Genomic DNA, 12,339 nt, shown 5'->3' with positions numbered 1-12,339 from the left:
GAGCTGGTACAAAAAGAAGAAAACATTTTTGTTAATCAGATCCCTGCTCCTTCCTGACCCCCAGCTAGCTTCAAGCTGGAGTCTGACGGCTCTATATTAACAGGGGAGTGGGTGGGGGTAAGGAGGCAGGGCAGATGGCCGGAAGCCCTGGCACGCAGAGGCAGGGCGTGAGTGTCGACAGAAGTGTCCAGCACCTCACCCAACAAGCATGAGAACCACGAACCCCCGAGGGCAGGGATGCCGGGGCGGGACCAGGAAGTCAGGGGCGGGGCTTGGGGTAGCGTCACGTCACGCCCCCTCCGACTCCCTCCTCCCGGGCTCCCTGCTCGCTGGCGAGTCCTCACCTGGAGTGACAGGTGTGCACGTCTTCGAACCACGGAGGCTGACCTTCCTGCATCAGGTAAGCCCCACGGGAGAAGCTCAGAGGCTCGGCATAGCAAAGCATGGAAAGAGCTGGGTGAGGGTGGCTGGAGACACTATGCTCCCAAACTCCTTTACCTGGACTTGAAAACATAGGCCTCGGAGGGATTTGAAGCTCGGGAAGTTGAACCGGAAGGAGCCAGTCTCAAATAGTTAACAAATGCATTATTACTGTTTTATATGACGCTGTCCTTAGAAAGAAGAGTGCACTGAGTGACCATTTGTTAAATGGAGAAAACTAGGGACAAAGTCCTTGGAGACTCAAACTGAACCCATCTTGGGATTTGGGTGGATGTCCTTGCAGTCTTTTTTTTTTTTCTGTCCTCAGGGATATTGGCGTCGTTTTTTCATACTGTATTTACAGTCAATGTCTTGCTTTTCTCTCAACATCGTAGAAGCATCTTGTGGTGTTGCTATTAGTCATTCCCCTTTTAAAGGCTGCATAGTGTTACAAGTGAGGGATGGGCGGTGATGGGCGCCATTCTGAACCTCAGAGGAAGGAAGGGAGGGGAGATGGAGGTGGTATAGAAAGCTATCTTTGGGGCTCAGAGGTCGGGAGCTCTACCCCCTACAGTGGGATCTGGGGAAAGTGCCCCTTGCTCTGAGGAGTTGAGGCAGAGTGATTTTCCCAGGTGTGTGAGGCTTAAAGGACTAATTTAAACGGAACAGAATAGGCACTGTTTGTTTGGGCCTGGACCAAGAGAGGTGCTGAGGAGAGGGAGAAATCCCAGAATGGGGGGTGGGGGGAGTGTCTCTGGTCTGGAACAAATGGGCAGGCCCCAGGAGGGACAGTGCAGATCGGGGCAGACACAGTGTCCCAGGAGGCAGGGCCAGTGATCACGAGGCATGTGGAGTCAGCCTCTTGGTATGAGGCTAAGGAAGAGTTTCGGAGTGGAAGAAAAGGAAGTAGAGGAGGGAAGAGTTTGTAATCAACTCCTGGGAGGATGAGGACTCAGAGGAGAAGACTTGATCAAGATACACATGGGCAGGATGGTACAGGTTTGTAATCCAGCCCTGGGGAAGGAGAGGTACGAGGGTCAGAAGTTCAAGGTCATTCTCTGCTGTAGCAAGGGCCGAATGAGTGAGTGTTGTCCTGAAAATATCCAGGGGATGGGCTAGAAGTAGCTAAGTTGGTAGAGAGCTATGAAGAAAGCCCTAGTTTGAGTCCTAGCACTGCTCCAACTGGATGCAGTAGCCCTGTTCTGTAACCCAGCACTGGTGGAGGCAGAACTGGATAGAAGTTCAAGGTCATCCTCAGCTACATTTTAAGTTTGAAGCCAGCCTGCTTTATGTGGTTCTGGGGCTTGAACCCAGAGCTTCCCTGCATGCTTGGCAAGCACCTCACCAAGCGAGCTTCATCCCCAGTCTGTAGTTTATTTTTGTGCTGGAAAATGAACCCAGGGATTTGTATTTGCTAAGCAGTCACCTTAGCACTGAGTATATCCAGCCTTCAGAGCAATACCCGAAACAGGTACACTGTTGTCTCACAGGTGGGGAAACTGAGGCACAGAGTAGTGGACTGGCCCAGAATGGAGCCAGGACCCAATTCCGGCCCAACTAGTACCAGCATGCCCCGTTTCTATTCTGATTGGCTCTTTCTTTTGAGAGCATCTGGCCTAATACCCAGCCAAGTGTTTTTGTTTTTGTTTTCAAGGCAGGGTTTGCCTGTCCTAGAACTAACTCTGTAGGCCAGGCTGCCTACAGAGAGATCTGCCTGCCTCTGCCTCCTGAGTGCTGGGATTAAAGGCGTGGGCCACCAATGCCCGGCAATTATGTGTTTGTTTGTTTTGTGTGTGTGTGTGTGTGTGTGTGTGTGTGTGTGTGTGTGTGTGTGAATGGGGGCATTCCACAGCATACATGTGGCTCTCAGAGGAAGACTCCACTATGAGTTCCAGGGATGGGACTCACATAGCCAGGTGCCAGGCTTTTTAATCCATTGTGTCGTCTCACCAGGCCATCTGTGAGACAGGAAACCAAGGTTAGGGAAAACTCTTTTAGTTTTTGAGACAAGGTTTCTGTGTGTGTAACAGCCCTGGCTGTTCTAGTACTCATTCTGTAGACCAGGCTGGTCTCAAACCCAGAGATCCACCTGCCTCTCAAGTGCTGGGATTAAAGGTGTGTGCTACCACTGCCTGGCAGGGAAGATAGTTTTAAAATTAGCCGCCTAGCATGACCTTGGAGTAGCCAGTTAAGCACTCAAGAACCCCTGTGCTCACATGCGTGTGGGCGGGCACACTGGCCCGCTTCTCTAGCTCTGTAAAAATACTTTGAGCATTCATTTTGTATCTTTATACTTACATGTTCTTAGCATATAAGTTCTGCCATGTTAGGAATATATTATAAATATTACAATAGAATACTTAGGGGTTGGAGAGATGGCTTATTTGCTAAACGTGAGGCCTGAGTTTAAGCCCCAGCATGTACGTGAAAAAGGCAGCCACAGCCCCTGTCATCCCTGCTGCCGGAGCTGGGGAGGCAGGGTTAGGGTTGCTGGCCAGGCAGTCTAGACAAATTGGAGAATTACAGGTTCTTTGACTGACGTCATGTAAAAATTAAGATGACTTCCAGCCCCCAAAGGAGGTTCTCAGCACAGGCAGGAAGAAGTTCAAGGCCAGCCTCGTCTACCTAGGGAGTTCCAGGATGGTCCAGGCTACATAGAGACCCAGTCTCAAAAAGAAATAAAAAATAATAAGTAAGGGGGGTGGGGGAGGAGGGATGGGGATGAGGGAGGGAGAGGGAGAAAGGACTTACATGTGAAACAAGCTTGTTCCCTAACTTGAACTAATAAATAAAATAATAATAATAATAATAATAATAATAATAATAATGATAAGTAAGGTGGAAAGTGATCGAGGAAGACACCAAATGTCAGCCCTTGGCCTCCACTGGAATACACATTCATGAGAACATGTACCTATATACACGTGTGAACATGTACCCTATATACACGTGTGAACATGTACCCTATATACACGTGTGAACATGTACCTTATATACACGTGTGAACATGTACCCTATATACACGTGTGAACATGTACCCTATATACACGTGTGAACATGTACTTATATACACATACACATGTGAACATGTACCCTATATACACGTGTGAACATGTACTTATATACACATACACATGTGAACATGTACCCTATATACACGTGTGAACATGTACTTATATACACATACACATGTGAACATGTACCCTATATACACGTGTGAACATGTACTTATATACACATACACATGTGAACATGTGCCCTATATACACGTGTGAACATGTACCCTATATACACGTGTGAACATGTACTTATATACACATACACGTGTGAACATGTACCCTATATACACGTGTGAACATGTACCTATATACACGTGTGAACATGTACCCTGTATACACGTGTGAACATGTACCCTATATACACATGTGAACATGTACCCTATATACACGTGTGAACATGTACCCTATATACACGTGTGAACATGTACCCTATATACACATGTGAACATGTACCCTATATACACGTGTGAACATGTGCCCTATATACACGTGTGAACATGTACCTATATACACGTGTGAACATGTGCCCTATATACACGTGTGAACATGTACCCTATATACACGTGTGAACATGTGCCCTATATACACGTGTGAACATGTGCCCTATATACACGTGTGAACATGTACCTATATACACGTGTGAACATGTACCCTGTATACACGTGTGAACATGTACCTATATACACGTGTGAACATGTACCCTGTATACACGTGTGAACATGTACCCTATATACACATGTGAACATGTACCTATATACACGTGTGAACATGTACCCTGTATACACGTGTGAACATGTACCCTATATACACATGTGAACATGTACCCTATATACACGTGTGAACATGTACTTATATACACATACACATGTGAACATGTGCCCTATATACACGTGTGAACATGTACCCTATATACACGTGTGAACATGTACTTATATACACATACACGTGTGAACATGTACCCTATATACATGTGTGAACATGTACCTATATACACGTGTGAACATGTACCCTGTATACACATGTGAACATGTACCCTATATACACATGTGAACATGTACCCTATATACACGTGTGAACACGTACCTATATACACATGTGAACATGTACTCTGTATACACGTGTGAACATGTACCTATATACACATGTGAATAAGTGACATCTGGAAGCTGGGTAAGAACACAAGCTGTCGTTTTTGTGTGTTTTCTTTCCATCTGTGCTCACTAGCTCTTGCTAGGTACAGAGACTCAACCATGGACACAGCTAATTTTGTATTTTTATGGTCTTATCTCCCTCCCTCTTTCCCTCCCTCCCTTCTTTTATTTTTAACTTTTTGAATCTTTATTTTATATGCATTGGCACTTTGACTATGGGTGATGGATCACCTGGAACTGGAATTACAGACAGTTGTGAGCTGCCATGTGGGTGCTGGGAATTGAACCTGGGTCCTCTGGAAAAGCAGTCAGTGCTCTTAACCACTGAGCCATCTCTCCAGCCCCCCCTTCCTTCCTTTCAACACAGGGTCTTACCATGTAACCCTGGCTGGCTTGGGACTTCCTATAGAGACCAGGTTGGCTTGAAACTCAAAGGTAGCCCTTCTGAGAGTTGGGCCTCAAGGTGTATACCATTTCACTATAGGGACACAGCTACCTGAGTGTTCACCAGCGTCGCTGGGGAGTGGACTTTTGGTGTCAAGAAGGGCAAGGGGACTCACATACTGGGGCAGGTCCCCACTGACAAGGTGGGTCTGTAGAAGCACATTGGCCTTTTGTAGTTTTCCTGAATGTAAACTCAGCTCTCTGAACCTTGACCTTCCATATACAGGGTGGGGGGGTACCTTCTACCCATAAGACTGCTGTGGAATTAAACCAAACGTATTAGAAATACCCAAGGGGCTGCCAGGCACATTGTCCATCCTGTACATGCTAACTTTGGTACTCACCCACCTCATCCTTCGCAAAAGATTGACAGCTGTTCTGAACAATCTATTAGATGTTCCTCTCAGTCCTGGGACTGTTGGAGAATGTGACCATCTGCACCCACCTGAGGAGAGGGTGAGAGTGGGTCAGGGGCGTCAGTTGACTGGATTCCCAAAAGTAGGAAACAGATGAAGTAGAGTGCCTGCTGGGGTTATTTCCCCAGACTCATTGTCAGCTCCCCGACTATGGGAACATGTCAGAGTTGTATTTGGGCAGTGTTTCACTTAAGCTTAAGAACAAAAGTACTAGGGCTGGAGAGATGGCTCAGGGGTTAAGAGCACTGCCTGTTCTTCCAGAGGTCCTGAGTTCAGTTCCCAGCCACCACATGGTGGCTCACAACCATCTGTAATGAGATCTGTTGCCCTCTTCTGGACTGCAGGGATACATGCAGACAGAACACTGTATACACAATAAATAAATAAATAAATAAATAAATAAATAAATAAACCTATCAAAAAAAAAAAAAAAAAAAAAAGAACAAAAGTACTGGGCTGTGGTGGCGCATGCCTTTAATCCCAGCACTTGGGAGGCAGAGGCAGACGGATCTCTGAGTTCAAGGCTAGCCTGATCTACAAAGTTCCAGGACAGCCAGGCTGTTAATAGAGAAACCCTGTCTCGAGGAAAAAAATAATAAATCTGGCTGGATATGATGGTATACTTGCAGTGAAGACACGCAGGAACTCAAGGTAAGGGTCCTTGAGTCCAGGACTTTAGACCAGTCTGGGCACTGGGGCCAGGGTAACTCACACTAGCCTGGGTGTCACGGAATGCTCTGGGGACAGAACACGAGGGCAACTCATGTCTATGACATTCTTTCTTGACTTTGCCTATCTTTCTTATGTATGACAAGCCTTATAGTTGATCTTGAAGTCTGGGTGAAGTCTCAGGCCCCTCAAAGGAGCTGCCATGAGGAAGTGTTTGTGGATAGGCATGTGACATGGCCAGGACACGAGTCACAGGGAGCTGAGGAAGAGGGTTATCGTCCTCACTGCGGGCCCCAGATAATAAGTGGTTGTACGCCTGGGGAAGTGGTTGTACTCCTCACTTCCCAGAGGTGGAAGAAGCATGTTTTTGAAGACTGTTGACAGCCATACCAACAAGGGACATTATTCAGAAAGGCTGATAGAGGAGCCCAGAGGGACAGGGAGGTGACAGCAGGTGACAAGGAGGTGGAGTTGAGCTGTGGGGACAGTAAAGGGCCTTTGGGGTCCGAGAGAGATTTTCGGTTTTTTTTCAGTTTCTTTTCTTTTCTTTTCTTTCTTTTTTTTGAGACAAGGTTCTCTGTGTAGTTTTGGAGCCTGTCCTGGAACTCTCCCCATAGACCAAGCTGGCCTTGAACTCACAGGGATTAAAGGCATGTGCCACAACCACACAGCCTTTTTTTTTTTTTTTTTTTTTTAAGACAAGGTTTATCTGTGTAACAACTCTTGCTGTCCTAGAACTCACTCTGTAGACCAGGCTGGCCTTGAACTTAGAGATCCACCTGCCTCTGTCTCCTGAGTGCTGGGATTAAAGGTGTGTGCCACCACTGTCCAGCTGAGATTTTGGAGTTTCTTGTGTTGGGTATTCCTGGTCCCTCTAGAAATTGATGCCCTGAAGGAGACCCCACAGCTGCTGAGTAGTTCAGGTTTGCCTACCTCTGGCTCAATGCCACTGGGAAAAGGGATGACAGAGAGCCACTGGGAAAAGGGAAGAGCCACAGGAAGCCCAAGAAGGAAGGTTGAGATACAGTCTGGCCCTGCTGGGTGTGTCTGTTTCTTCATTGTCCAGATCTCACCCAGACTCTCTCATTATAGGGGCATTTGTGGGCATGCATGGGGTAGAAGGTTACCTCTTAAAAATTTTATCATTTTAAAGTACACTCATGTAGCTATATGCTCATAACATGGGTGCCCTTGAAAGCCAGAGGCATCAGATCCCCTAGAGCTGGAGTGACAGACAGACAGTGGTGAGCTGCTGCTCCACATGGTTGCTGGGAGCTGAGCTCCAGTCTTCTGGAAGAGCTTCATGCACTGTGCTGAACTATCTGTCCAGCCCCAGGGTTTCTCTCTTGCAGTTTATGTTCAAGGACATGGGAAACTGCCTTTCAGCCTGTTTTAATAGTGTGAAGAAAATAAAGCAAATTGTTTTTTGGCTGGTGGTGGCTCACGCCTTTAATCCCAGCACTTGGGAGCCAGAGACAGGCAGATCTCTGAGTTTGAGGCCAGCCTGGTCTACAGAGCGAGTGCCAGGATAGATTCCAAAGCTATACAGAGAAACCCTGTCTCCTTTGGGAAAAACAAACAAACAAAAACCAACCAAACCAAACCAAAAAACCCTCTATAGATAATACATACATACAGGTAAAACATTCATAGACATAAAATAAATAAATCTTAAAAATGTCTGATGGGTCGGTGGTGGTGATGCTCACCTTTAATCTCAGCACTCAAGATGCAGAAGCAGGTGGATCTCTGAATTCAAGGTCAGCTTGGTCCACAGAGCAAGTTCCAGGTACTCAAGAGACACAGGATTGCAAATTCAAGGCCAGCCTGGGCAAACCTTTTGAGACTGCCTTTAAATGAAAAAGTCAAAAGAGGGCTAAGACCTCTGCAAGGCCCCTAGGTTCAACCCCATAGCATCAGCGTTGGGTGCTGTGTGTGTGCAGGAAAGTCTTGAGGAGGAGACAACTGCAGGTACAGGCGGCCTTGGAAGAGTCTGGGGCAACAGACATTTTGCCTTCCAGGCAAAGACCTGCGGTGTGATGAAATGAAAAAGGCCAGCATGTGAGGTGTGAGACTCACTCAGAAGCCAGATCACTGTGGTCACCCAGAGTGTGGATTACATTTGCAGGTATAATCAGTAACAAAGGGAAGTCTCTTAACAGCTGTCTAGCAGCTGTAGTGTCCAGGGGAAAAGCAGGGGCTGGTCGCAAGGCCCAGACTTAAGTGGGGATGTGGTAGAGAGGACGCCTCAGTTTTGAGGAGGGGTGGCAAGGAGAGAGCCGTTTCCCACTGAGCCCAGGGTCATGTACCTGCAGAGAAATTGCAGAACCCTGTATGTGAAACACAGAGATGGTTCCCATCCAGCCCCACTCCAGGGCACAAGTCAGGGAGACTGAGGACCTGTGCAGGTCATCTCACTCAGTCCCCAGACAGAGACTTGAAATCTGCAAGATTCCACTGCCTTCCATAGACTAGATGGGACTCAAACCTGGGCCTCATGCAGCTCCGCCTCCCAGCTCTGAAGGAGGAGCCATTGCCAGGGGTTTGACCTGGGTAGTTTGTGGGATTATTACCCAGCAGCCTGAGTGTTAAAGGGCAGACCCTGCCTGACTGGAAGAACACAGAGGTAGGCAGAGCCTAGTGGGTCCTAGGTAGACAGGGAGCTAGGGTCCCATTGAGCAGTCGGGCAGCATTCACAGGCTGGTAGGCCCCTGGGGAAACTCTTCAGGACATGGGTAAGCTGTACACCTCAGGGGACTAGGGAGTCACCCAGGGGTTGCCTGCTGGTGCCTCACGAGCTCACAGCAAGGTGAGCAACACTAGTGGTTCAAGTGGGTGCAACCAGACCTGCAGACTTCCAATCTGGTCCACCCCTGAAGGGGCTGGCAGTGGTCCTTCAGAGAAAGGGTGAAGGAGAAAGGAAGTGACCAGGATGTATCTTACAGCACTAAAAGGAAACCCAGTTCAGAGGCCCTGGTTTAAGTCAGCTCTCCTAAGAGCAGGAAAAGTAGCTACTGCTTCCTCCTCAGGCTTTCTTCTGGGTAAAGTTGTTTTTTGGGAATTTTTTTTGTTGTTGTTGTTGGTTTGATTTTGTTTGTTTGTTTTTCAAAACAGGGTCTTGACTCTCCTAGAACTAGCTCTGTAGACCAGCTGGCCTTGAATTTACAGAGATCCGCTTGCCTCTGCTTCCCAAGTGCTGGGATTAAAGGTGTGTGCAATCCCCACCACCAGGCAATTTTTGTGGATTTTTAATTAGGGTGACGAGGCCTTAAGGAACTTGCCTGGTAGAAAATGGAAGATTCAGCATTTGAAGACAGCTTTTTTGGTTTGTTTTGTTTTAATTATGTGCATGGGATAGGGGGTATCGTGCACACGAGTGCAGGTGCCCATGGAGGCCAGAAGAGGCATTGGATCCCCCTGGCTGGGGTTAAGGGGATTGTGGGCTGTTTGACATGAGCTTTCCACAAGCTTGGTATGAGCTCTTAACTACTGGTCCACCTCTCTAGTCTCTTGGTTTTGTTGTTGTTTGAGACAGGGTCTCCACCATGTAGTCCTGTCTGGTCTGGAGCTTACTGTGTAAATCAGCCTGACTTCAAACTCACTCCTGCCTCAGCCTCTGAAACTCCAGGAAGGCATGCTTTACTATGCCACTCCCAGAAGCCAGCCTCTTAAAATCCCAGAGACTCTTGCTTTCAACTCCCCAGCCAGGTTCCTACTCTCCTTAGACATGGGTCTGTAAGGGTGGAAGCCAGTGGAGGGGAGTAAAGGGGCCTGCAGTTCTCTAACTGGGAGACCGGAGTATTTATTTTTTACTTTTTTGAGACAGGTTTCTCTGTGTAGCCTTGGCTGTCCTGGAACTTGCTCTATAAACCACACTAGCCTTGAAGAAGAGATCCGCCTGCCTCTGCCTCCCAAGTGCTGGGATTAAAGGCGTGGACCACCACTGCCTGGCTTAAAATATTTATTTTCAATTAAAACTTTTTTCTTGGCCAGGCATTGGTGGCACACGCCTTTAATCCCAGCACTCGGGAGGCAGAGGCAGGAGGATCTCTGAGTTCGAGGCCAGCCTGGTCTCGAGCGAGTGCCAGGACCGGCTCCAAATCTACACAAAGAAACCCTGTCTCGAAAAACAAAAATAAAAACAAATTTTCTTAAAGGTTTATTTATTTATTATGTATACAGTGTTCTGCCTGCAGGCCAAAAGAGGACAGCAGGTTGCATTATAGATGGTTGTGAGTCACCATGTGGTTGCTGAGAATTGAACTCAGGACCTCTGGAAGAACAGTCAGTGCTCCTAAGCTCTGAGCCATCTCTCCAGGCCCTCAATTTAAAAGTTTTTATGTGTATGAGGGCTGAAGAAATGTTAAGAAATGTTAAAACACTCTCTAGTCATTGTAGTGTTTTAAATTGACATTTATTTAGTGTGTGTGTATGTGTGTGTGTGTGTGTGTGTGTGTGTGTGTGTGTGTGTGTGTCTGCTCGCCATGGTGCATTTGTGGAGGAGGACAGAGGATACCTTTCCTCACCTGCCACCACATGGGTCCCAGGGACGAGATACAGATTGCCAGGCTCTACCGAAAGTGCCTGTCCCATCTCCACAGCTCCGGAGTTGCTTCATTATTGGACAGTATGGAGCATGATCCAGAAGGAGGGTGCCAAGGCCTTAGCGCTTCACAGGCCTGGGTGAGGAAGCTCCGGCAGGCTCCTGCCTACTCCCAGGGTGGATGTGAGTGTTTCATGAATGGAGGCTGGCAATGTGGTTGGTCTGTTACGAGGTCCTGAAACCAGGGGCCAGCACTTCATATTTGGTTGGCAGGAGGGCAGAGGCCTCTTCACAGTCCATTTGATCATCAGCTATGTGTTAAATGCCTCCCAGGTGCCAGACACTATAATAGATATTCAGAACACAGCAGAACCCAAAGCAGCACTGACTCCTTGCTTTTGTTCACCTTGGTCCTCTAAGTGGGAGGGTGGAGATGAACTACCAAAATGTGGCACCCAGAGTATGTTACAGCATGAGTGTCAGTGGGCAGTGGAATGCAGGAGAGTTGGCAACCCCATGGGGCCTGGGGTCCGAATTTTATACAATTGATTTTAAATTTTGTTCAGCCATATGTGGGTGAGGGTACACCATGCCACAGAGTTCGTGTGGAGGTCGGACAACCCTGTGAAATCTGTTCTCCTTTTTTTTCTTTTCTGTTTTTGAGACAGTGTTTCTCTGTGTAGCTTTGAAGTCTCTCCTGGAACTTGCTTTGTAGACCAGGCTGGCCTCAAACTCACAGAGATCCACCTGCCTCTGCCTCCTGAGTGTTGGGATTAAAGGCGTGTGCCACCACCAGCCCAGCCTTTCTCTATCTTAACATGGGTTCCAAGGATCAAACTTGGGGTCCTCAGGCTTTCTGCGGGGCAAGCACTTTACTCAAAAAGCCACCTTGCCAGGCCAGCAATAGAATTTGAAATCAGGAGACAGGGAAGCCTTTTCTTGAAAGGACTGAGCATGGAGCCCCAGAGAAGTGCATGGGTGAGTATATGGCTCTCGGGGAATGTGCCAGGCAGAATGGCCAGGGCCAGGGCAGAGGCTCATAAGAGAGGAACCAAAGTCAAGAATGCAGCAGGCAGGGGCATACAGGGGACAGTCATTTTTAGGCCTATCCTGAACACTTGGTAAGCCAGAATGTGCACAGTCAAGAGCCCAGCTTCTCTGTGAGGTCCTGGTCTCATCTGCACTGTGCTATGTGTCCAGGGCTGTGCCTGAGCCCTGACGGTGGTGAAATGTCCAGTTTGGAAAGGAGCCGGGAAAGCTGTTGTTCCTGCAACACAGAACTGTTAAAAGCTAGTGTGGCCCCTGGCGAGCTGGGGCTTGCCTGCCTGCATCTTGTGGGTGAGTGGGGGGTGGCTGGGGATGCCATCAGGCTATATACCTTTGGGCTTGAAAGTTGGGAGTTGAAGAGGAGGGATCTTTGAGAGGTAAAGCAGAGTAAACTGAAGGCGGACCTTAGCTGCTAGGATTAGGCAGGATTTCCGCTTGGGAGCAGCCTCCCCTCCTCCCTCTCTTCTGCTGGGTTTTGCGTCACAGCCGTCCCCCCTTAGCTCTCAGCTCAGAACTGTGTAGAAGACTCAATCTTGACTTATGGAGGTGTAGGAAGGAAGAGAATCAGGCAACAGACAACAGTGTGGGGG

General features: G+C 47.9%; 1 protein-coding gene across 2 annotated transcripts in view; it reads left to right on the top strand.

Moving 5' to 3' along the window:
* The first annotated feature begins 269 nt into the window (after positions 1-269).
* The window catches only part of LOC100766643 (casein kinase I), a 36,753-nt gene continuing 24,683 nt past the window's right edge, over positions 270-12,339 (top strand). The window contains exon 1 of one of the 2 annotated variants that reach the window (XM_027404006.2): positions 270-400. The gene's annotated coding sequence lies outside the window, so the exon portion shown is untranslated. Of the gene's footprint in view, positions 401-1,274; positions 1,420-12,339 lie in introns of those variants that run through there. The other variant, XM_027404007.2, reaches the window with a different exon arrangement.

Source organism: Cricetulus griseus, chromosome 2, assembly GCF_003668045.3.
Source record: "Cricetulus griseus strain 17A/GY chromosome 2, alternate assembly CriGri-PICRH-1.0, whole genome shotgun sequence".
Taxonomy (NCBI): domain Eukaryota; kingdom Metazoa; phylum Chordata; class Mammalia; order Rodentia; family Cricetidae; genus Cricetulus; species Cricetulus griseus.
This window is presented reverse-complemented; position numbering and strand designations above follow the sequence as displayed.